This window comes from Buteo buteo, chromosome 3, assembly GCF_964188355.1.
Source record: "Buteo buteo chromosome 3, bButBut1.hap1.1, whole genome shotgun sequence".
Classification (NCBI taxonomy): domain Eukaryota; kingdom Metazoa; phylum Chordata; class Aves; order Accipitriformes; family Accipitridae; genus Buteo; species Buteo buteo.
The window spans coordinates 49,742,505-49,754,909 of record NC_134173.1 but is presented as its reverse complement, the minus strand read 5'-3'; the positions used below and the strand labels follow the sequence as shown (position 1 = coordinate 49,754,909).

General features: G+C 38.4%; 1 long non-coding RNA gene across 2 annotated transcripts; it reads left to right on the top strand.

The window, feature by feature from the left end:
* The first annotated feature begins 595 nt into the window (after positions 1-595).
* Positions 596-11,463, top strand: LOC142029156 (uncharacterized). Of its 2 annotated transcripts, XR_012649856.1 has the most exons (5): positions 596-901; positions 985-1,205; positions 1,406-1,437; positions 4,607-4,736; positions 8,172-11,463. It is a non-coding gene; the product is annotated as an uncharacterized LOC142029156 (long non-coding RNA). The 2 variants fall into 2 exon arrangements; XR_012649855.1 differs by lacking the exon at positions 8,172-11,463 and having other exon boundaries at positions 4,607-5,017.
* The last annotated feature ends 942 nt before the right edge of the window (positions 11,464-12,405 follow it).

The window sequence follows — 12,405 nt, the reverse complement described above, 5'->3', positions numbered from 1 at the left end:
GTAACTGTTGTAATTGCACTGAGCTCAACATACGTCCTTTCATTTATAAATATATTGAATCTCCAGATTCTCTTACCTTAGCTGTTTGCAGAAGAAGCATTTGAGTCACATGATCCAAACCTAAGAAGAAATTTTAAAAAGATTAAAAATAAACACGATCTAATAGTCTCCAAGACTGGTGTTTTTAATGCCTATTTTAAGCATCTGAAGTCCAAATGATGAAATTTACTGTGTCTCATTGAAATGCTTTCCTGTAAATAATGATTTTGGTTTGTTTTATTTTTACATGAAGATAACATTTACTTTTAAAATAATTTTAAGTATAATAAGGACTAAACTGTGCCCACAAGACACAGTTTATTATAATGATGGCATAATAAGGCTATATCTTAAGGTGCAGCCTAAAAGACTCTTCCTTAGTTTGGGAACTAGCAGTCATTTGCTGTTAGCGTATTACAGCAACAAATTATGGTCCTACACTGTTAACATGCTGACACTAACTCTGACACACCCAACCTAATCCCCTCAGGGAACAGGGAAAAGCAGTACTGGAAAGTGTGCAGAGCCAACCTCATCTGCTTCTCCAAAGCTGAGAGGAGGTTTAGTTCTCCCTTGTACAGTGGATAGACACAGCTACCCCTAAATCTGTTTGGAAATTACATAAACCCCACTGTTATGGGTTTCTGTGGCACATTTTTTTTGGTAGCGGGGGAGGGGCTGCAGGGCTGGCTCCTGTGAGAAGCTGCTAGAAGCTCCCCCAGCTCCAAGTCGGACCCACCTCTGGCCAAGGCCGAGCCCATCAGTGACGGTGGTAGCGCCTCTGGGAGAACAGATTTCAGAAGGGGAACCGGCAGTGAGTAGGGGATCGGAGTGTGAGAGGAACCCCTCTGCAGACACCGAGGTCGGTGAGGAAGGAGGGGAGGAGGAGCGGGGGAGGAGGGGATGCCCCTGCAGCCCTGGTGAGACGGCAGGCTGTGTCCCCAGCCCGTGGAGGGGAGCGGGGGAGCGGAAGCCCCTGAAGATGGCCGTGAGTCTATGGGAAAGCCCACGCTGGAGCAGTGTGTGACTGAAGATTGGCCCGCGGAAAGGACCCAAGTTGGAGAAGTTCGTGAAGGACTGTCTCCCGTAGGAGGAACCCCACGGTGGAGCAGGGAACGAGTGAGGAGTCCTCCTCCCCCTGAGGAGGAAGGAGCGGCAGAGACAACGTGTGGGGAGCTGACCCCAACCCCCACCCCCTGTTCCCCTGTGCCGCTGGGGGGAGGAGGTGGAGAGAACCGGGAGTGGAGCTGAGCTGGGAAGGAGGGAGGGGTGGGGGGAAGGTGGTCTCAGGTTTGGTTTTACTTCCCATTATCCTTGTTTTGTTTTGATTGGTAGTAAATTAAATTGATTCTGTTTCTTCCCCAAGTTGAGCCTGTCCTTTGCCTGTGACCATAATTGGTGAGTGATCTCTCCTTGTCCTTGTCTTGACCCACAAATATTTCTTCATATTTTCTCCTCATCCCACCGTGGCTGGGGGGGGGGGAGTGAGCGAGCAGCTGCATGGTGCTTTGTTACTGGCTGGGCTGAAACCACGACACCCATTTATTTTTTAATTCTTTGAAATACTTCTGATAAAACTCCTAATACAACTTCTGACATATGCACATAGGCAGGCAACTACAGGGTAAAAGGTAGATAAAATGAAAAAGCTGAGAAAAGTCTCAGCTGCCATAGAGTTTCTACCATTTTAAAGGAGCGTGACCGAAAATGGAATCTTGCCCAAGATCCACTCCTTACAATACTTCACGCTAAATCAAACTTATAGCTCTAGGTGCATTAAGTAGACATCTAACAGTAAAGCAACTGTAGAAAATTGTCCGGTTGCTCAGGGCCTGATCCTGCAAACATGAACAGGCACACAGAGCTTTATGAGAGCTAGTTTTCCCACAGAGGTAAATGAAATGACATGTGGAAAATGAATTTACTCCTGTGCATGTCTGCAAGACTGGATCTTTCATTTTATAACTTCTAAAGTCATGAAGCAATAAAACCAAAACACTGAAATAGTCTAATTTGCCCTATAATGCAGGAGAAAGTAGCTAAGAATAGAGATTGCCACAGAGGAAGTGAAATATAATATATAGGTCTGTTGAGCAGAGCAATCAGTTTCTGGCTTTCAGTTGTACTGGCAGAGGTCATCTCCCTGGTGACAGAGAGATTAGTTGCTCCTGGCAAGAAGATTTACAAATGTTTATGTACAGGATGTTCTATGACTCTGTTGCATAACTGTAGGTTACCAGTAGTCATGTTTTTCAGCAAAGCTATGTGGGTTATCAGATAATCATTACTTTCCTCTAGTGACAGGAATGCACTGTCCAGTTTGAACTGCTGACATGTAGGTATGCGATAGATGGAGCAGGGGTCAAGCAGGCTATGCAATATGAATGGTGAGATAAAGTCAGCATCTTCTCAATCTCTTTGTTTATGATGTTGACCCAGAGACCCCAGTGTGGGTGGACTGTCATCCAGGATGCACATCATGGACGACTTCATTTCTCAGAGGGAAAGACATGTTTATCTCAAGGCAGATCAGGTCAAAGGGCTTTCACCCTTTCTTTTGCAAGTACAAGCTTTTCTCTGTAACTCACTGCCTTATCCTACATGTGCCAGCCTAAGATCAAAAGGGCAGACTGCCTCTTCTGAGGCTGTAATGCTGCTCTAACCCCATCATTAAGAAGCGCTTGAGACTGTACATTACTGGCAATTTTATGACAAATTCTGCACCTGGAGAAGCAGACTAAATGCTGAGCTCTGGTTAACCTCACAGCCTTCCTTTTTGCACTTACTGTATCATTTTCTTATCTCTTTGTAATGATGCCTGAGTGTGCTTGCTCTTTAACTATAACTTTTGGCAAGATGGTTTGTTTTCCTCAATAAATGATGACTGACAAGTAAGAGCTCCACTCTCCATTTCCCATCACTTACACAGTGAACAGCATTTAATAAATCAAATTTCTACCTCACTGGCTAAAATAACATGCCATTAAAAAAAAAAAAAATTTGATAAACTGTGGCAAATAAAGCTTATTTCAAGTAACAATAGGTCATAGTAATCTTTACTAATTTCAGAAATAAAGCTATCTTGTACAAATGACAAATACGTAGCAGCACGGAGAAAAAAACCTCAGCAAAATCTAGAAACTACTGCAGATTTTGAGAACTTTTCTTCAATCAGCAGAATAAACTGCATTTAAATAGCTCTCAGTAGTTAAATAGCTCTCAGTAATTAAATAGCACAACACAAAGAAGAAAAATTAATTCAAAAAATATAAGTATAGTTTCCCTTCTACAAAAAGGCAGAAAAGAGAAGGGTCCCAAAGCATGGAACACAAAATTATTAAGTTAATAGATGAATTGTTAAGACTAGAAAAGGACTAAACAAGGAAGAATAGGAACTAGCATATTTATAAAATAGCCACCAGCAGTCTACCGAAAAATGCTAAATGATTTTTAGGAATCCATCCAGATGTGAAAGTAAAAAAAAAAAATCCATAAAAAAGAAGTATCCCTGTTTTTCAAATGGCAAAATAGTTACTAGCTATAATTAGTATGAACACTTCAAAACAAAAAGAACTGCTGATGTCATTGAAAAGACCTTTTTCACTGAGTAAATATTTAGCTCTTAAAAGACAGAAGCACTCTACCAGATCCTACTCATCAATACTAATTTTAATGAAACTGCAGAAGGATGAAAGACTCTGCTTCTAGTCTTTAGAAGTCAACAAACTCCAACTGTTTAAATTGTGCAAGACCAAGAGATTCAGATAATCAGGTAGGGTGAATCGCAAAAATATCGTAACCGTAGAAAGGAAATAATACGATTTGAGAACTAAAGATTATTCTGTGAAGGTGATGTCAGCTGCTTTTCTTTAACCTGAAGTTATGGTAGAAATCAGCCCAGTACAGAAAAATAGAGCATCAGTACTTTACAGAACTCAGGATATAATCAACTTAGTTACAAGGGGAAAAAGATAATAATCCAGTCCACCAAAAAATATTTGCAAAGTAAATAGCACTTATGTTACAGCATCTTATATGGGAGAAAATAAAAAGAAGTAGCAACAATGGAGCGATTTAGTATAGAAAAGCAAAGGGGAAAAAAAGTAAAAATCCATCATGGTTTTATAACCTCCCATAATGTTTTAACTATTTCTTAAATGAAACATATTTTTGCATATAAAAACACCGTTTAGTTTCAAAGATGCAAGTACTGCTACAGTGAGGTTCTGAAAGTATGCTTTTACATGCTTCTTTTTATGTTATCTGCAAGTTCCTTGATAGTCTTACCCTACGGTCTTCCTCAGTGGCTTTAATACTGCCTTTCAAAATGTTATTCATTTGTACTTTCTGTCTGCGTATCACCAGTGCATGTGCAGGATGGACATGCAGTGACAAAATACTATGAGCAAAAGAAATTCATCCTGCGCTCTTAGATCCTTCTTGCTCACTAATGTGGCATGAAAGATTTATTAAAGTAATCCAAATTCTGGCTACTTCTAATCACCCTTAAAAAACCTGACTGGCAACATGGACACTCCACTGAAGTATGTCATTTCTTCTTCTTCAGAAAGCATCTACTAATGTCCACTGATGGAAGGATGTCATCCTGAATTACAAACAGCCACACTACCCATTTTGAAACTAGTTACGCTGCAGCCCTGAAAAGCCATGGAGAGAGCATTATACTATTCGGAAAGGTAGTTGCTTGCATTTGTCAGCAGTCTTTTGCCTCAAGATCCAGAGGTCTAGCAAATGAAAGCTGTTACAAGTAATTGAACTGAAACAAAAGGGTCTCTTTGCAGATGGATTACCTATAAAACACTTCATAAGATTAGGGTCTGACACTCACTCTGTAGATACCTTCAGCAGAAAACATATGCAAAAAAAGAAAAAAAAAATTTAGTGTTTATCTCAATATTAGAAAATTGAGAAATGTTGACCTGATATATTCACTGAGAAGTCAGTCTTCCTTGTATAAAAAAAAATCACATGATGAAGTATTATCTTCTGAAATCAATGACAGTACTCTCAATGAGTTCCGAAGGCCTGTGACTTCATCAGCCTCATAGGTATGTGTAAGTACAGGGGCTAAAGGGTGGCAGTGACTTTTACTTGTGAATTTCCCCACCTTTTGGAAACTGTATCCATTGTATCCTAATCTTTGCCCTATGTACATATCACTGTTAATACACCTGTAAAAAAAAAATAATCCTGTCTTGGAGACTGAAATTCATTTTTGGGATTGATTACTGTTTTTTTCTATGGTCTATTTATAATTCCAGTTCTTTTAAGCAATATAAATATTTGAACATATAGAAGAAGAATGCTGTTTATCCTTTGTAGCAGACATTCCAACTAGTTATCCAAGATCTCTTAACATTCTGTTGTTGTAGGTTGCAAATTTGAAAAAGATTCACTGAATGCAAACATTCCTAATGCAATATTATTGAGTTTTTATTTAATAGGTGTCATGTATTACAGTATATTGCACAAAGCTTAAAAAAAAATGCTTTTAAAATGTATAGATGTTATAAAGCAGTAAGTTTTCTTGATTTCAAACCCAGCCCTCATCTTTGCATTGCCTTTTACATTGCAAGACAAGTAACTGGACAATATTTGAAAACATATGGCAACATATGCAGTGAAATGAAAAAAATGATAGAATTTTCATATAAAGTTACACATTATAAAATATTTTTAGCCAACACACTAATAACATTGTCTCTAAATGCTTTTAAGCCACTTCTCGTTAACTCTTGGTAAGCATTTATCAGACAGTCTATTGCAGCTAATTCCTGTTATTGATCTCCCTTGCTGTGGTTTTAATCTTTCACAATGCATTAAATTCCTTTTATCTGTACATGTGCAAGACCCCTTTCAATTACTGTAGTTACTACAGTTGCAATAGCATGTATGATATTGATGTAAAATGTGCAGTAGTCAAAGAAAGCATTGTCAATACACAGGATACTTTAGTATGACTGAGTCTATTCCCATTTCCAATGATTTCAGTAGGAGAATCCTTACTGCTTTATTTCTAGCTATTGTCTAAATAACATTTTGATGTTTTAAATTCAAATCAACTGTCAAAACACATACCTTGTTATCTGCTGCCTACAGAGTCTGGCTTTTCCTTTTTTGTTTCTGTTTTTTAGGAAGAAAATATGTATTTTGCAATACTAGCTTAGACATGTAAAGGTCTCAACAGAAAAAAATAAGGCAGTTCACAGGCTAAGCACTCCATTTAGTGGTTTTCAGCTTCAAAGGTGACATGGGTAATAGCTGCAAAATCAACTGGGCTCTTCCTATTCACCTATTGTCATCAGATCAAAATAACACTCTTTAAACTGAGACTGCAAACAGATATCCTCTCTTTGCTTTTCCCGTCCTAGTTTCTAACAGATCCCAACAGAAATAAGGTCCTTTATGTTAGTAAGGAGAAAAAAAGTCTATTCCATTTATGAAGGATCCTGAATAGCCAGGATTGTGACCAGTGGGAAATGACAGGCTTCAGTATAACACACATGTTTGTCAGAATCTTGCAAAATAAGCTTTCTGAATCTAGTTCAGTATTTTAAGTATCCTGGTAAAGCACCAGTGCACTTTATTATGAGATGCAGTGCAACTCCATTGTTTATACAAGTATGTTATCATTCAGAGAAAAGGAATTTTTATATTTATAGGAGAAAATATACCTAGGAGTACTTTCTATGTGGTATATTTTCATATAGAATGCCTTTTTCATTCTTACAGAAGACAATGAAGTTTAGTTTTGATAAGCAGGTAACTAAAGTATTTCAGTTCTTCAATGGCTTCTTTTATTGCACCTTAATAATTTCTTTGGAATTATATGCGTCCATTCAAAATTGACCTTGCCTAGCTATGTATATTTTTAAAGGATATCTCCCATGTTCAGAAACCCCTATTCAAACATTGACTTATCAAGCTCTGAATTTCTTTCTTTTTTATCAAGAAGCTCAGCCCTATTTCCTACCTAAGATAGCCTAAAGATTGAATCTCAATCTGTTTGATATTTTCTAGCATATTCTATGGAACCAGAAAATTCACACTACATCTAGTACTTACCTTGGAATTTCCTTTTTTTTTTTTTTTTTCATTAAATCAATTTACCAGAGTCCAGTAACTCCTGAAATATATGGCTGTTTTCTTTACACTATGATAACTGTTCATGACCTGCTTGGTTTTCCCCAGTGTTATTTCAGCATCCCCTCAGATGTTCTATTATACTGATCATCCCTAGTGCCTAAGGAAAGAAAAGAGCAAAGAAAAGTATTTGCTGGATCACCAGGAAGGTCTGGCTATACTTTTCAATTTGCTAACATAAGCACTCTCAGCTGCATCCTGCCAAAGGACATTGAGGTGCTGGAGTGTGTCCAGAGAAGGGCAACCAAGTTGGTGAGGGGCCTGGAGCACAAGTCTTATGAGGAGCAGCTGAGGGAACTGGGGCTGTTTAGTCTAGAAGAGGATGCTGAGGGGAGACCTTATTGCTCTCTACAACTACCTGAAGGGGGGGTTGTAGTGAGGTGGGTGCTGGTCTCTTCTGTCAAGTGGCTGGAGATAGGATGAGAGGAAATGGCCTCAAGTTGTGCCAGGGGAGGTTTAGATTGGGTATTAGGAAAAATTTCTTTACTGAAAGGATTGTCAGACATTGGAACAGGCTGTCCAGGAAGTGGTGGAGTCACCATCCCAGGAGGTATTCAAAAAGCACGTAGACAAGTCACTTCAGGACATGGTTTAGTGGGCATGGTTGATGGTTGGACTTGATGATCTTGAAGGTCTTTTCCAACCTAAATGATTCTATGATTCTATGATTCTATAAAGATTACCAGCCAAGGAATCTGCCATCATTTTAGGATGTGATGTGTTTGACTGCAAGAAAGGAGGAAAAATAATCTCATAAGGAGATCAGGTCTTGAAAGAATGTGCCTTGTTGTGCTGGTGGGTGTAGTGGGCCATTGCAGAAGACATTGTAAGGAGACAGTGTCTTTGAACTGTATCCTGGCAGAGTGTAACCACAGACCTTGATTGTAGAGACCTGTATGTTAGCGTGAAGAACCACTACATAACCTGTACTGTGACTGTCTTTGACTCATTCCTATGGCAATGTGTAGGAGCATACCGCTCTCAGTGAACCTTGGTGACTACTGGAGGAACTTGGCTGATTAACTGTCATAGAGAAGCCTGTACTTGATTCCCAGCCAGTACATATGGATGACACCATCTACAAACCTTGTCTTATCCTGAGATTAAGCAGCATACCTGCATGTAACAGTCCTTTACCTGACAGCAGAAATGATTAATAGGTTTGTTTACCTCTAAGAAAATCCTGTAAATCTGTAAGGACCACGATGGTGATGCACCTCACCATGGACAGGATCTGCTCAGTGTGCTGTGATCAACATGAAAGGGCTTGTCTGATGCTGCAGCAACCAGCGTTCCCAGCATCACCAGGGACATCAGATTGCTATTACCCTTTCTATTGCTTCTATTAACATCAGAAGGGACATAATATTATTATTGCCTTTTCTACCACTATATTGCTATCTCCTTTTCTACTATTTCTATGCTTTGCACAATAAACTAGTTAATTAGCCTTGGGTGTCCATGTCTTTCATCTTGAGATCCAAAAAGAACCAGTAGTTCCTCAGTGCAAAACAGGGGGGCCTGTAAACAGACCATATAAGACAACCCCAACATTGCTAGGACCTCCCTGTCAGAAAGGTCAGTATTGAATCACCCATTTTTTCTAAGTGAAACTAAAATTTTCTCCCCTTTAGATCTGATACTAATTATTCTTCTTTTCTGTGTAGACAAACTGTCATATACTAATTCTGTAAGTTTGCTCTACAGCACAAATGAGCATTACTAAGTAACAGTGAATAAAAAAAAAAAATCACATTAAGGGAAAAACTCTGTATTTTCACACACCACTAATAAGACTTTTGACTATGTTCTCTGTGATGTTGGCGGAATAGATCAGATTGATCATTAGCCAATTGCCAAGAAGGTCTCACGCAAGAACAGTATCAAAAAGACACTTTAACCATGATAAGCTTCTATATGTAAATTAATGGGAAATAGGAATACACATGAACAAGCTGTAGATTATCCATGGCTTTTTACTTTCTTTTTCCCTACAGCTGTAGACAGTTCTGTGGAAAAGTTTCTAGCTTTTACTCATGATGGGGTTTTTGTAGGTGTTTTGTTTTGGTTTTTTTTACAAAGGAATTGATTACAATGCTAGCATATAGAGTGAGTTTAATGAACAATATCATCAGAACAGAAATTTTGATACAAGTGTACTTTGTCTAAATTTTCACTTCTTTTCAAACTGCAATATTTCAGGGTTCAGAAATGTGTGGTAACCAAAAATGTAGGTTTGCTTCATAAATCACTCTGCCCATTTCAGGAATCATTATAAATTATCTCAAGTAAAATGGAGAGAGAAAGTGGAGATTTGGATCACTGATCTAGAAAACACGTTAGCTGAGTATGGCTTCTCTCTTTTTTCTTGAATCAATGATATTAATGTGCTGTGGTTGCACACAATGGATGACACGGAAAATGAGAATGAAATCCAAAGCCTTACCTGAAAAAATAAAATTGGATCATTTACAGTTTTGTTCTGCTTTGGGGGCTAAGACGTATGGGTAGGTTATGAAGTACCATCTGATCTGCAGTGCAGTTGCTGGCCATGAGTCTAAAAAGATCAGCTGTGCTAACTTAAATTATGATCTCAGTTATCACTGGGGGATAACCTAGTTTGTGCTACTTTCCTTTTTTCCCTGTCTAGAGTATGTACAAATACAGTTCCTACAGAGAAGAAGGCATATGAAATAAGCTGATGTGCGGCAACAGGTTCATCTGCTGGAGCCCTAAGAAGTGCTTACATAAAAAGAGTAGATTTGTTCTTATTGCATGCACAGAGCGAAACCTACCAATTTATGTCATAAAATAGCTGTTAGTGCTTTGTTCCCTAGCTAGACCTACGGAGTCATGTTACCTTGGAAGGAGTGATTTGGATTTCAATGTTTAATAAATTTTAATCCATTACCACCAGCTCCCATTCACACCCTTCAGGTGTTGTGTTAAGGCTTCTCTACACGAGAGGTTACTCTGGAACAGCCATTCTTCAGCTGCTTTTCTAGATTAACTCCATGTGTGAAACCCTCAGTTTCTGGAATAAGACAGATAATTGGAATAAGACACTTTCTGGAGTCAGAGAAATTGCAGGTAGACTTAAACAAGATGAGTGAAGCCAGTTTAAACTGACACTTTACCTTATTCCAAATAAGCTTTCATGCATAGGAATTATGAACCTTAAGTCATAGTTTGAAGATAATGGAGTTACAGTGAACTTGGGTGAAAAAGAAGTTGCCTCTCTCATAAGAATGCTCAAAAATGTTTTGATTATATTTGTTAATAGTTTTCTTTATTGTAATTATTCCCTTTTTCCCATAAAAATAAAAATAAAAATCAACTAGAAAATATAAAAATAAAATGCTGACAGAGGAACTTGTGCTAAATGGTCATGGCCTGTAAAAGAAAGTAATTTTCAATTCATTGTTTCTACAAAAAATTTCCATCTGTGTCAAAGGTTAATTGTAATACAGCAGAAGTTCATGGTCTGAGAAAAAAGAAACCTGTTGTCATGCTTATCATCTCCTACATTTAGTATTCAGAGCTACTGACTAGAAGAGAAGATTTGGGTTTTTTACATACAAAACCAAATTATAGATGTTAAATGTTACAAAACCGTTATTCCAGAACAGACCACTTACTACAGGTTCACCTGATACAGCTATAGAATGCTTTATTCTGTATTAGACCACTTATTCCAGTTTTACCTACCTGGATGATGTATCTGTAGATATTAAACTTGCCAAGTACTGAACATGATGCTAAGTACAAGAAGTAGGACTTGTCCTTTGAAAACACGGGCTATGCTTTCCATCATTAGTTAATTCATATCCTTGTACAATCTCCTCAAGTAGATCTGTGTTTTCCTCTTGCTACTGCTGACTAAAGAGACAGTTTAGATTATTACTTTCCCATGAAAAATTTATTTTATCAAAATGCACTGTTTGTGGTTACAGAAAATTGTCTGTTTTAAAAAAGAGGCTTGAAAATGAGCCAACGATGTAAAAATGGACTTTGAAAAAATGTGTGGGCAATGCTGACTGAGAGAAGTGAAACTACAATAAACTGGACAGATTATGAAATTGGGATTCAGGCTAGTTCCCAGAATGTTTTCTATTGATGTCCATGGTTTTGGAGTGAAGCTTCCTTTACAGATGTCTTTGTGTATGTGTATATATATGTGTGTATGTATATAAGGCAGAATTCTTGTGGATCCACCTTTTCAGATTTGCAAAGCCATAGTTCCCTCCCTCCCGCCCCCACTTCTTCTTGAAAAAGTTGAAAGTTGAAACTCAGGATGTTTCTGATTTTGTCTTATATGTGAAAGCAATAGTCAAATTGTGGGTCTCTGCTACTCCCAACCTTATTCACTCAAGCCTTATATATTTTTAGAAAACAGTCTATATTGCTGTTTGGGGAGGAGGGGAGGAATTTCTCCTTTAACAGCCTGCTGCCTTTGATTGAAGCATGACATATCTGGTCAATAGTTTGTGGGGAACCTGTTACCTTTTGTGAAGTTTCTTGCTATGAATTTGTACCACAGTCATTCACAAGGCAAAATCTTTTATGCAGGCTTTTTTCTCTCATTTCAAGCATCATGTAGAATGGAATAATCCATGTGAAACCAAGTAATAACTTAGGCAGCTAGCGATTCATAGGTGAAGGTAGGATTACCTGGGACAAGAGCAAAGGAGAGAAAGCAAAAGAAAGAAAGATGCAAAGAAAGAAAGACAGAGAGAAAGAAATGAGAAAAAGGGAAGGGGGAGAAGTAAGGGAAAGAGAGGGAGAAGAGGTGTCCTGGTTTCAGCTGGGATAGAGTTAACCGTCTTCCTAGTAGCTGGTACAGTGCTATGTTTTGAGTTCAGTATGTGAAGAATGTTGATAACACTGATGTTTTCCGTTGTTGCTCAGTAGTGTTTAGACTATAGTCAAGGATTTTTCAGCTTCTCATGCCCAGCCAGGGCACCTGACCCAAACTGGCCAACAGTGTATTCCATACCATGGGACGTCCCATCTAGTTTAGGAACTGGGAAGGGTGGGGGCAGGGAATCGCCGCTCGGGGACTGGCTGGGTGTCGGTCGGCAGGTGGTGAGCAATTGCCCTGCACACCATTTGTATATTTCAATCCTTTTATTACTACTGTTGTCATTTTATTAGTGTTATCATTATCATTATTAGTTTCTTCTTTTCTGTTCTATTAAACCA